The 14102-nt window shown below is 40.3% G+C and overlaps 1 protein-coding gene across 6 annotated transcripts in view; it reads right to left on the bottom strand.

Annotated features, from left to right (window-relative positions):
- Window positions 1–14102, bottom strand: part of MECOM (MDS1 and EVI1 complex locus) — a 336599-nt gene that overhangs the window by 159984 nt on the left and 162513 nt on the right. The gene's annotated exons all lie outside the window — the stretch shown is intronic.

The raw sequence follows: 14102 nt of genomic DNA, 5'->3' as shown, positions 1-14102 counted from the left end.
GCAAGATGTGTCCTGCAATCAGCAGTGCTCACACCAGTGGTATCTCCTGAGCCCAGCCCTAGCACAGTAAACTTGCCTTCACTGGAAATTTGGAGCAAATGATGAAAAACGCATTCATTTAAACTGAAGTGCTCACCAAGACGTGTTTCTTCAAAGGGAGGAATAGACCCTGTTCTTACATGGCACGTTCCCTCTAAGAATTTCAATTTCAATCAATTTCTACGTTATTAAGTCAGTCAATCATAGAAATACCGCAAGCACCCAATGCATCCCTTGATTACAGATGAAAACACGTATGTGCAAGAGACACATTTATAGAAGTACCTTCCTTTTGTGAGCTCTCTGCCTCTACAGCCAGCATGAGCTGACTTTGCCAGTGACCTGACCCCAGCAGCTCTCGGTTACCGTCCCTGCAGGAGTCGGATGCTCGGCTCTGCTAGAAAACGAATCGCATGGAAAATCGTGGTGGTAACTTCTGAAAACTTGGGTCCAAGGGACTTGTGTGATAGCATGCAAAAGAGCCATGGGACAGGTTCTTTTAAAAACTCTGGTAAAATCCATTTATAACCTCACAGGAGCAGCTCATTTGGAGGTGATTATCCTGGCCAATGGAGGATTTCAGTGTTCAGCTAATAAGGATGATCTTGCATGAACTTTAACATTTAGTTAGTTCCTCTCTGCTCAACCCACTTGAAATAACTAAGCAATTTTCTACCAGTTTTGGTTTCACTTAACAGAACTCCCTTGGTAGCAACTAAAGAATATCCAAGTAATAATTAAATAATAGTTAATACCTCCTGGATATAAACCTAAGTCTCTGGGACCAGGATCCTTTGGTGTTGCAGATTTGGCACAACAGTCAGTGCTCTGAGGATGCTCCCCAGAGGGACCATGGTCCACACAAGTGACAACAGCCCCTGGGTGAAGGTGTATCCCTGCAGTTTTTTCCGACACAATCAGAGCACATTAAATCTCATCAAATCCCAAATAGCAACGAGCAGCCTCCTTCCTCATCCAGTTCACCTCAGTGACATGTCAGCTTCAAAGCACAGATGGGTCATTAACATATGACTGTTGCTGGGCATAAATAACCCAAAAAATACCTAACACAGCTGGAGCTGAGCACATTCTGAGACACTGAAAACAAAAGAGGCAAACTTATCCACCCCATAACTTCTGCAGTCAATGGAGACTGCTGAGCAGTACTGAGAATTGGACTGCCTGCTTAGACGCAGAAAAATAGACTTTATAAGCCTAACCCTTAAGTAATGAGTTTGAAAACAGTCATTTTAATCTCCCTATGCTTCTGTTTCTCTCCCTGTAAAAGACCAACTCACCTATACAGTTAAATACAGCAAATGCTAATCACATTTTGATGTTGAAAGATGTAATATCTGTAAAGTGTCTTGGAACTGGCAGTTGGAAGATGTTGGAAGAGAGCAAAGCCCTGCCCTCATTTTCCAAGGAGAAAATTCTCAATTCTAGGCAGTTTGCCCAATCACAACCTTCTAGGCAAATTGCCACTGGAAAACATTTTGTGCCATCGCAAATCAGGTTTCCCCACAATGTTTTTAACACAAGACCAGTCATAAGCTACCATGAAATTGAGGTTTGCCTTGTTTCCTATATAAAGTCTGTGACCCACCCAGTTGTCCCACGTTATTTTAGCAGTTTGCTGTTACGCTGTGGATGATAATTAGCAGCTATAAGGGAGCAGCCTCCCGGCTGTTGGAAGGGCAGCTGAAATTCCAGTGCAGTCACCCCTGTGCTCAGCCAGGCGCAGGAACCTATCCTGTCACAAAATACGACACAAAGTCTTGTAATAACATTTCCTGAGTACAGCCTGGGGACCATTTGGGAAGACCAGCATGAAGTCATAGAGGTAGTATTACCTATAAAATGTGTGAAATATTAATAAGGGCAGTATTTCCTTGTCACATAAGAAAAAATCCCACCAAGAGGTACATCACTAACTGGATAATCACATTCCTAGTTACAAACTAGATCTCAAGAAAAACCTCACCAGATGCTACAATGCAAAACTAACTTTGTTGAAATCTACTGTTTTAAATAAATCAGCAGAAAGACACATATACATGGATACAGCATCACACATCCATTGGACATGGCTTAAAAGCAGCTTCATCAAACATACATTTTTTCATTAGCAGTTTGTTGACATTGACTATTTCTGTCTCGACTAGATGACTGACCAGGCGGTTTTGCCATATAGATGGTCAGTGGATGAGAATGAACTCTGACCCATCTAAATGAAGCCTAATATTTATTGTTCCAGGCTGACAATGGCCTTTGGAAGCACTGTCTTTGACCTGCTGTGTACATGCAGTCATATACATAAAGGAACTATACAAAATAGACCCTGGATTGTTTGAAAGATAAACCAGTTCCTCTGAGGATGGGAGTTCATATCATGGAAGATTAAATATGCACAAATTTACTGAAGAATTTTATAAATTAACTGGGATTAGGATAATTATACTGCATGCATTCTCTACCAATTTTTCTAGTAGAGAAAATTAACATAAGAACCAAATAACAGTCTTAGCCTGCGAACCACACTGATGCTGCTAATGTAATACCAGACCAATGCTGGCCTAAAAACATCAGAATATGTCTAGTAATAAGTTCATGGACTGTGTGGACCCTACAGTAAAAGAAGTTTCACTCATTCTCTCTTTTTTTATGCTACTCTTTAATTTTTTGGTGATTCACATGAATTTTGGTACAGTTTCTAGGTACTATCAGGTTTAGTTTTCAGTCTCTGGTGCTCTCATGGTCTGGGGTTAGTAATTCCAACTGACTATGACAGGGCATATTGCTTTCCTACACACGTATCCATCATCTTTACATTGTTTTGATTTAATGAAGACAACCTGATCAACATTTTTGGGGTTTTTGCACAAATCTTGTGTTACAAAAATAGAATGAAACATTCATTTGGGGTATAAACTACCTACTATAAAAAATAAAATACACAAAAAAATTGGATAGCTTAAGCAAGCAGTAGGCTGATGTGATCCTTCATATAACATAGAAACTATCCTTCCATATTTCTTCTGTGTTTTGTTTTTGTGGGTTTTTTGGGTGATTGATTTTGATTTGGGATATTTGGGGTTTTTGTGTGTGTTTTGTTTTTGTTTTGTTTGTGGTTTTTTGCTAGCTTTTTAATCAACATATTATTTTAACATCGTACAAAAAGCTTGTAAAATGTCAGCAACCAAAATGCTAGTTAACATGTAGTTTCACTGAAATAATAGAAACAATCTGCAGCTGGGCCAAGCCCAACACTACAGGCAACGTGGTGTCACCCAACCATGACTGGGTTGTCCTCGTCCTTCTGGGAGATCTCTCCCACATCCCCTCACAGAATCATAGAACAGTTTGGGTTGGAAGGGACCTTCAAAGCTCACCCAGTCCAAACCCTGCCATGAGCAGGGACATCTTCACCAGCTCAGGTTGCTCAGAGCCCCATCCAGCCTGGCCTGGGATGTCTCCAGAGATGGTTCACCTACTACCTCACCGGCCAACCTGGACCAGGCTCTCACCACCCTCATTGTAAGAAGTTTCTTCCTTGTGTCTGACCTGAATCTCCACTCTTCTAGTTTAAAACCATCACCCGTTGTCCTCTCTTAACATGCCCTTCTACAATAAGAAGTCTGTCCCCATCTTTCTTACAGGCTCCTTTTAAATACTGAAAGGCCACAACAAGGTGTTCCTGGAACCTTCTCTTCTCCAGGCTGAACGACCACAAGTCCCTCATCCAGCTTCCCACACCTGTGCACATCCTGGCTCACACCAGCCCCACCAGGACAGCCAGTGGGGTAGGTAACATGGCCCCTTGCTTATGTTCTCACCTTCATTTTAGTTTACAGCTCCTACCAAGACCATATAGAAGGAAAAGAATGGGTTCTGCCTATTTTTCTTATATTAAACAACCAAAAAAATTGATATTTGTGCCTGCATGCACTCTGTACCCAGCCCAGGGGTATTTCTGAATTTCAGCAGTCTTTGTTGGCTGCTAAAACCTTCTTAATTGCTGGATGTGAACAGTTAATACTACACACATACAGGAGATTCCCAAGTCTGCTACTGGACTGAAATGGCTTTATTCCCCTCCTCTTTGACCTGCACCAGCACACTGTGAGCCATAAGGCTTACTGCAGAGAACCTGTAACATTACACTAAATCTTCCCAACGCTGCATTTCTCATGGTTGCAATAAGTTTGATGAGATTAGAAAATAAATCGGACTGTAGTACATGTTCACCATCAAAGAACGTAAAATGGTTTTACTGTACACTGGTAATAAAAAATATTAAGTAAATTCTCCTGACCTAATTTTTTAATGTTCTCGTAGTTGGCATTATATATGTATACGTACATAGGCACATTTTTCATATATTTAACCAGTAATAACTTTTATCACCACAATTTTGCTATTGATTGCTTCTTTAACAGCAAAATGCATCACAAACAGAAATGAATGAAGCTGTCGGGAAGAAAGTTCTATAGTAGCTTTACTGTCAATTCCCATCATAAATAACCATGACATCATATGAGTCTTATCTACGGGTTGCTGTTACTGATCAATGGCATCACTCTAGTAGTGTAAATAGCTTCTAATGTCCCATCTTCCACCTTCAAATAGGTTCTGATTATTTATGATAGCTGTTAGGTTACAAGTCTGAGCTGCGGTTTGGATTTATTTTCTACTTACAGCTGCTGTGGATTTCAAGTTAGATAGGTTTATTTTTTAGTTAAGATGATGAAATGGGATAGAATTGTCATGGAGCCTAGAAAAAGCTTCATCTCATTTACTCTCTGTAGCAATTTGACTGTGAATCCAAAGACCTTAAAGGCTTTTCATTAAATAATTCAAAATGTTAAAACAGAGAGCCCTGGTTACTTTTCCTAGTTCCGTGCAACCTAATCAATTTACAGTTAAAAAGAAAAGGAATAATATCTTTCCTTGTTACTAAACTACGAAGGAGTTTCATTATATGCAGAACTGTATAGCATAGCCTTACAAAATTGTCACAAAATATACCAACCAACAGGAAAATCTACTTGTCAGCTTCTCCCATGGTGATCATGAAAAAACTAATGATGTTTTACTCAAACAAAACTATTCCCCCTCCAGGCAATATTTGGAAGGCTGATATAATCTCTATATTTCTTATGATAATGAGAGGCATGTCTGCCTGACTACAGAGCTCCAATCTTTTATACATACATATATATACACACCTATTGCACTCTCAGACCTCAAAATGCTTCTTATAATTGAGAACTGGAGTAGCGGACAGAATGACAGCACATTGGGAAACAAATGCACATAGATTTCCACTTACCACAACAGAAGAGTCAATGGCACGTTAACTAATTCATTATTTGAATTTCCAGAGTCAAGTTCCCCTCTTGCATTACATTTAGCAAGTGCACTAAAGTTGAGGGGTATTCTGGGGGAACAGGTCATTTTTCCCAGCATCAACAATAATTAATAAATGGTTAGTGTTGTCTAGCTTGTTTGTCTAAAGGAAACACCCTAATGACACTAAAGAGAAAATCAATAAGGATAAAAATGCTGCAGTGATAAATATTCTGCTACTCTTATCCTTTGGTGACCTTCTGAGGGGTTTCAGATTTAAAGACTCATCTCACTACAGTCTTTTATTCCTCTCTTTACCATAATTCATCAGTTAATATGTAACTCCAAGTTGATTACAGCTTATCTATAAACGTCTTTTATGCAGAAGCAGTGCACAAGCCTCTCGGTGGAACAAACCTGACGCATTCTTTTCAGCTTCCTTTATGGCAACTTAGTGGTGAGTGATAAAAAATTTGTGATGGTATTTGGTGTGATAACTTGACAATGCAAAGATCTTTGGGTTTGGCCTGAAAGAATCCAAAACACGCTCCAATCTCTGTATCTGGGTGACAAGAACTTGTTTTTCCATCCAGTATTTCCTCCTTAAGATTGTTCTGTTTGGTGAAGAGCTGTTGTGCTTATAACAGCGCACACCTCCTAGCACTGCCTTGCCTCGGTTAAAGAGTAACCACAGCGCCAGGGGTCACCTGGAAATGGAAAGTCTTAAAAACATGCAAACAAAATTACTGTCTGGGCTGGAGGGTTTCAAAAGACATTTTTGTAATTACCAATAAAAACCTGATGGCTCTTCTCCAGTCGCTACTATTGTTTGGACTTACAAAAGTACATGGTGATAGCTTCGTCCTCCTATATCCCTTCTCCCTATATCCCATGAAGCACTTTCCATTCCCCCCCCCCACGCTATATTCTGTGTTTCTTATGCCTTAGGTAAACTTAAAACCTCGGCAGGGAGAAGTAGGGAATGTGGCTGCTGGGCGCTGACAATAGCTGTTTTGTCACCGCCAGGCACTGGTGGCCATCGGGAAGTGGGGACTAGTCCAGCCACTTGATGCCAGGGCGGATGATTTATTGCCTAGTGTCTTCGGTGGCAATTGGACCCCTTCCCGCTGTCACTCATGCCTTGCAAAGATTCGGTCCTAAAGAAGAGGTTCCCCCCGGTCTAAAGAGATTACAATGCTTGTCATAAAGTGTCTTTTAGTGGAGGGAAATGGGTATGAAAATGGGTAAAGAAAGGAAACAATCAGAAGAGGAGAGAAGATGGATGTTCTGTAACCTTTTCTCAGAGACCCATTTCTTCTACTTTTTCTCCTGTCTTTAGCAGGTTTTTGTTTTGGCTGATGACAATGCGTAATAGCCTGATAAATTGATTTTGTGAGTCCTCTTTCTCATCTCTTGAGAAGACACTAACTCGTTGGGACTTCAGAGGGCTTTCGGAGGCAGGAGACAACAATTAGTTTGTTGGGGATGTCAGAAAGGAGCTTCAAAGTTTTGCCAGGAAAAATCCTTTCTGACAGATCAGTGCTGACAACGTTGGCAGCTGTTAGGAAAAGTGAAGCTGGAAACTCTCTCTGACTCTCGGGAGCAGGGAAAGACTGCAGGACATTAACTCTGTACAGTGGGTTGGGTACCGGTGCTGGTTCTTTTCACTGCAGCATGTATAGAAACAACTAAAGCTTTCTACTGGGTGAAAGAAGAGTAAGAAACATTTAAAATCAAAGTTTTCAAGATTTTTTAGCAAACCTTAACAAACAATCTTCTAAAAATTCCACTAAATCAAGAAAGCGCATCATAGAGATATTTGCTTTTCCAGAGTTGAAACGGGTGGCCTTAATATTTTTTTAAGAACTCATCATAGGGATATGGTTTTAGGTTTTAACCTTATAATGGTCAATTATGCTCTTCTATTATTTTTTCCCTAGAAAAACAAGAAAATCCTTCATGACATTTCGACAGAGTTACAAGGCAAAAACAACTTCATCAGGATATGTCTGTGTGCATCCCATTGCACGAAGCCCCATAGAAGAGTTCTGTGTGTAAAACCTCCCTGGTTTAGCAATCTATCTTAGTTTCCTTAACCTGAAAACAAAAAATCAGGCATTTCCTTAAGGTAAAAGCGTTGGTCAGTCCAGGCTTGCTAAAAATACACAGTTAGTGCGATTTTGTTGACAGATCACAGATCCAAAGAAAAGCTCTGTTTTCCTGTAATCACAGGTTTTTGGAAGGAGGAGCTGACAACGAAACCTGGCAAAGGCTTTGTGAACTTCCAGAAGAGAATCTAAGGACAATTAGTCTCTATTAAATTGACAGGTAAATGTTACACAATGCAATTGCATTCCTGTAGAAGCACATTGCACATGCTGATATGGATTCTGGCACAGTTGGGTTTTTTTCATATTTGTTATGAAACACAGTTTATATATATATTTTTTCAATTAAGTAGAAGATGCTCAGTATTGTGCTTATTAGTAAAGAATAACATGTATACAAATGCAGTCTCCAGATTCTTCTGTTTAATGACTTATCTGGAGAACTCAGACAAGCAGAGGGAGCTTTTACTTAAAGATGAACTCTCAATGGCAATATTCCTATGTGATAATGTGAGAAATCAATAAAAATTCATTTTGAAAACTTTAGAAACCTTTAATCTTTATCATCCTATTCCCCACTATGCATATTTGACACAGGAAAGTACCTACATGCATTATTGCTTCCTCTGTTTATTTCCTTGATAAACTGCAGCAAGCTTGGAATAAATCACGTCCTATCGATACTGATTCTGCACAGGGAAATATTCCACTGAACAGTGGTTATTTTAAAAGGAAGAAAAGGGATGAAGCGTACCTATAAGGAACTAAACAAGACCTTTTAAACTCTGAGAGGAAAGGAAACATCGTACATTCAGTAGTTACAGCCAATTGCACAAGAGTATAAATGGCTTGGCCAAAAATCTCTTCAGATGCATTAATACTGCGGTAAAGACACAGCACTGGAGTAATAATTGCACAGTCATTTGCTAGCTTTTAAAATTGCATCAGTCCAAATAATACCACTCTGAGTTATGTCCTGCTAGAAGCAGCCCATTAATATCACACACAACAAACGTACAGCAGATCCTGAATAAATACCAGATTATTGTGAAGGTGAGACAGACCTGGTGTCTAAAACCCAGCTTGAGGGCCGCAGACTAAAAGGCCCAGCAGACATTTCTCAGCCCATTGGCTGGTTTGAGTTGTTGTTACTGGGTGGCAGAGGAGGGTTGGTTTATGTGGGAAAAAATGTTGTTCAAGTGCAAGAGAAAATATGCTTTTTTTTTCTTTCAAAGATACACTAGAACTCAATCAGGCTATTAATCAAATAGATAAAACTGGCACTTCAGTCCCTGTCGCTAACAGAGCTCCATGCGGTAACAAAACCTTCTCAACACACCAGGAGACTCTTAAAATTCAAGCACTCTCAAACTTAGCAGCACCCCCGAGAGCCACAAATTGAGAGAAATTAATTCTGTGCCCCTGCACCCCTCATTACCAGTAGAGCTGAAGTAGGTCAAATGCAAGTTAATCTCTTAAATTCCACTTTTGTACACGGATGTTAAAGCAGCCATTACTTTTGCACTGGCAAATGTCTCCAGGCTAAAGTGCAGAAGTTTAATAAACCAAAACAGGTTAGTGCTGAATATAATTCCAACTAAATGCCTGAAACTTATTATTTTTTAACATTGTGCCTGAAATGACCACCCCATGCATCACTATTACGAACACGTCTGAAGAGTTTAAGCTGCATCTATTTATAGTAAATATCTTATTCTTTGGAATTAGCAAAGGTACATGAACGTTAAAATAACTTAGTTGCAATCTCAAACACAAAACAATGATTTAAAATAAAAGTGTATTAAAGATGTTGCTGAATTTGTCATCTCATGACAGAGGCAAATACATTTTAAAGGAAACAAGCTTGCACCTACAGAACAAAGCAACTCCCTTCATTTAGCAACACCTGTAACAAGAGAAGTCTAACAAAATATAAGTGTTCTGGCCCCCATTTCAGTCCGCATCACGAAAGGAGGATCAGATGTGGGTCTATAAAGTGACTCCCGTGGGATCCAAACTGGAGTCTTCACTGACAAAAAACATCAACGTTGTATTTTGATTCCTTCTACTGACACATCAGTCCTGAATGCCCAACTTTTAAACTGCTTTCCTATTGAACACCACTAAAACCAGTAGCAACACTCTGCCTTTATCCTGAGTCAGTCTCAGCCTGTGTAAATCCACCCATGAGGTATAAGAAGTGCCATGTGCATCTCAGGCAATTACTCTAATGCAGCCATGAGCTTTTGGGTCACATACCTCCATGAGACCTCACGCACATCTCCTGCTGATGCCCAAGGGATTTGCATGCATGGAAAGAGCGTGTGAGATTTCCCACAGTGGCTTCCCTTCTCCTGCTAATTCAGCCATGGGTGACATTCCTATGGGCAGTAGAAATTTCACAAAAATTTTCCTAAATGTAACAGATTACCATTAAGCACCTAGTAGAGTCACACAACTTTAGGACAAAGTCATACCTTAGTGTGAGTTTGTCATTACACATTTCTCCCTGATCCTAATGTATCTTCAGGAAACACACAGAAATTTCAGCTAACGATCTCCATTTCCAGTGTCACCCTAAGTTCAGTAGCCATCTACAGACAGTGTAGCACGTACAAGGAGAATAATCACCAGGAAAACCTCTCTAAAATATTTGTTTTGAAGAAAAGAAACAAACCCAATGATAACAAAACAAAACAAAAGTAATAAAAATAAACTGCAAAGAACTTTTTTACATTGTGATGAATTCTGATGGCTTTTTGAAGTATTGTTTAGAAAACAGTAATCATCTAATGCTAAAATTCTTCTTCTACATTTACAGACTGCACATGCATAGGTAGTTGTAGATTTATTACTACGGTCATGTGTTAGACAGTCATGTTGATTCTCTCATATCTTCAGAAGCAAGTAATAATGACAATTTTTGGAGGTAATAAAATTTCACATGTCTCTCGTATTAATGCATTTCTATCACTAGCTTCTTAGACACATTTGGAAACAATCAAGTCCTTATTTTAAGGAGCCTTAAGATAAGGTATCTGTGAGCTCTACACTTGGGGTAATTGATCACATTTGTTTCCTGTACGTAGGTTCGACTCCTCTTTTCCCTTAAACTTGGCATGTTTCTCATTACCCTGTGCCTTGTTAGCCCACTAGAAATGTTCTACTGTGGTGAGTGAAAACAGGACGATACTATTACAAACCACATCTAATCAGGGATGGCAGCCCTTCTCCGTCTCGGGGAACTTTAGCACCCGTAACGCCTCTCTGTGGAGCCCTCCTAGGGATCGAGCTCTGCGCTGCTCTTCTGCCAATGAGGATCAGTCCAGACTGGACCCCCATAAAGTGGCTCTGCTTCACAACCACCAGAAAAAGATATGAAATAGACAGTGTTTTCTTCTCTTTTCAGTGATAGGAAATTTTTCGCTCTTCTAGGTAGATTTAGGAAACACCTTTGCTTTATTTGTCAAATGCCACATGGCAGCATTTGTCTGCAAAGAGTTTTTAAATTTCAGAATACAACAACATTTACTTAAAAGCAGACTCATTGCTCATAACAAAAAAAAAGCCCCATTAAACTTTCTCATTTCATTTTTTTTTAAATTAGGCTCTTTCATGGTCTGTCTTTACATTGAGTTTATAATGATGCTGTTAGAGTGGATCATGGTCTGTTTGTGTTACAGGAAAGTCACGGCCCAACATCCATTTTTTGTCAGCACAGAATTTGTCCTCATTCATTTTGATTGAAAATCTGCTGTTATGTTATATTGTAAATGGAGTGGTCCTGTTGCATGAAAAATAGGCAGTGCTGTATTTTTAATTTCCTCTTCTGTCTCCTTTTCATTCCTTCTCCCTTCTTTCCTATCAACAGTCAGAACAAGAAAACTTGAGCATTTACCAGAAAGGCAGAGAAACTTCTCTACCTCTAAACTCAAATCCATACCTGTACATGAACCAGCAGGGAGGATTTTAATCAGGCCTTTCTGGCCCTGAGAAATCACCTACATACAGCCCAGAACTGCTGCAGGAAGAGAGGCTGGTGGGAGACAGGCTTTAGGGTATTTCATCTGACTTTCTATAGACTTGTTTCTCATAATATCTCATTTTAAAAGCCAGGGATTTTTTACCTACTGAGAAAATAGCCTATAACAGCCTTCAAAAGCCTTGCAGTTGGCCAGATTGGAGGAGATTCCAAGGTAAAAGTCTCTTGCCACTAAGTGAGCTGCAATGCTTTCACAAACTCACACAGAATGTGGTTTTTATACTCAAAAAACTGACATTGAAACTATTATTAGCAGAGCTATCTTCATCTCACTGACGTTAGCATTCATAATCAGCTACCACTATATTTCAGTTTAGTAGAAAGCAAATACTTCATCAGGAAAACCTCAATGATCCAGTGAAGGATCATTATTCATTTTCATTGATAGTGTTAAAAAAAATAATTACTAAGTGGAAAAGAATATTCCATAATCTTACTGAAAAGAGATCTCATCAAATAATGCAATAGTTCTGTCTATTTCTGTTCTGAATTCCTTTATTTTCTAAATACATGTTTCATGCTGCATTTATGCAGTTCACTGTAATCTGCCTAATTTGTTCCCATACTCTTTCTGGGCTGGTTTTCCTCGCTGACCATCTAGAGAACTTCACACATTGTCAACCTATCATAGGTGAAAGCTTTTGAAGATCTACTACTTTTCTCCAAGCCTAATAAGGTCAGCGACCTTTCAAGCTCTACTATTTCCTTTTCTATCATTAGCCTGATACGTGCATCAGCTACCTCTCAATTTTCTTCATCTCTTCAATGCCTCACTTCTTCCTTTGGACACTGTCTAATTAGGAACTTAATTTCCTCTTCCCTGATGGAGTTTTTGATAATAGAGAGATCCTATTCACCCCTGAATCACAGAGCAGCACTACGATTTCCTGCTCAGGAGTGTCTTCAGGTATGTTAATTGATTTCCACAGTGACGGCCGTGCCACAAAACCGCAACAGACCGACAGCTTATTGCCTCTGTAGAAACTCCACTGATGGGGAACAGTCCTGCCCAAATTCAATCAAGTTCACATAGGAATGAAGGAGGGCCGCAGTGGTGGAAGGAGCTAAGCATGAGGCTTTGATGTCCTGCAGAGCCGATGTTGCCTTGAATCCTTTCTGCAGCCAGCACTGGCTTCTCTGTGGAAAATGCACCCACTTTTGGGAGACTCTGTCACATCCCCGTTCCCCAAACCCCATTGTGCTCCAGGACAGGAGCTGCCCCTTCCCCAGGACCACATCCTCCTCCCCTTTTCCTACACATAAACAAAGGAGAACCTCAGTCACGCAAAGGTAGAAGAGGCTGGGAGGGACCCAGTATTTTGTTTCAGGACCGGGATTTTAAAAGTAATTCCATAAAAGTGCCCAATTATTGCATGAGCAATTATGGGCACAGGAAATGTATTCTGTGGGAAAACCTTCATGTTAATTTAAAAACAAATTGTTGTCCAAGTAAAGTCTCTTATGTTTTGCTATGTTGTTAAGGAAATGTATGATTTTCGCAATTTTCTTTACCACTTTTACTGCATTTTTCTTTCCGCAGAGTCGCTGGCTGCTCTGCCACAAGCACTGCTCGTCCTCCCCAGTGAGGAGCTGTGCCAGCGCTGCTCTGCCATCTCTAAGGTGATGACAAATTTTTGCTAGGAGCCCCATAATTGCTACTTTGTCTATGCCCATCTCTTGGTTTGCGTGGCAAGGGCTGGGAGCAGACTTGTGTGCTGGGATTACATTAGGAAGTGTCTATCCTGTCTGTCTGCGAAATTTGTGCTCTTGCTGCTCAGTCACTGATGGAAGAGGTACCAAGGCTGCCCTGGGAGTGTGGGGTTGGCAGACACAAGGATGTACCCCGGGACAGATCCTCCCAAACCCGCCACCATGGGACAAGGTAGCAAGAGACAACAAGAGTCATTGCCCCCTCAGCACCTGTTTTCTCAGTTAGTTGGTTGTTGTTGTTTTTTTTTTTTTCATGGTTGGTGGCAGATATAAATTCATCAATTAAAAACTAAATATCTAAATAAATTATCAGTAAAGCTGAAATCTACTTGCTCTTGTCTCAGGGACAGTACTAAGGTTAAACTATGCGATACTGGTGCAGAAGACAAACACCAGGTTTCCACTCTCCTCACACTCCTCTCTTGGTTTTTCCTCAAGTGATTCTCTGAGATAACCAAGGATAAGACTCAAAATCTCTAGCAGAAAGCATCACCTCTCAGCATTAGCACAGCCCCTCCACATTGGGATGAAGGCTGCTCCAGGGTGCAGGCAGCAGGATAGCATTGGGTCCCATCTTTGCTTGCCCAAGGATTTTCTGGGTTCCATGGGAGTGGGCAGATTCTTTCATGCTCAAGGTGCCCAGGTGCCCAGCTCACTAAAGACCACCCCAGCACACGCAAACTGGGTTTGTTACCCAAATAACGCAATTTCTTGTTTTTCATTGGTCTTTTGAAAGCCTCAAAAATTTAAAGGCCAGTCCCCCCGAAACCCCTCACCCAACACCACCGCATCTGCTTCCTTCTTGCACACCCATATCTCATAATGGCCAAATTCTTATTTAAATTTAAGTTTAA

Source organism: Patagioenas fasciata, chromosome 9, assembly GCF_037038585.1.
Source record: "Patagioenas fasciata isolate bPatFas1 chromosome 9, bPatFas1.hap1, whole genome shotgun sequence".
Taxonomy (NCBI): Eukaryota; Metazoa; Chordata; class Aves; order Columbiformes; family Columbidae; genus Patagioenas; species Patagioenas fasciata.
The sequence above is the reverse complement of the archived record's forward strand: the minus strand, read 5'-3'. Positions and strand labels throughout refer to the sequence as shown.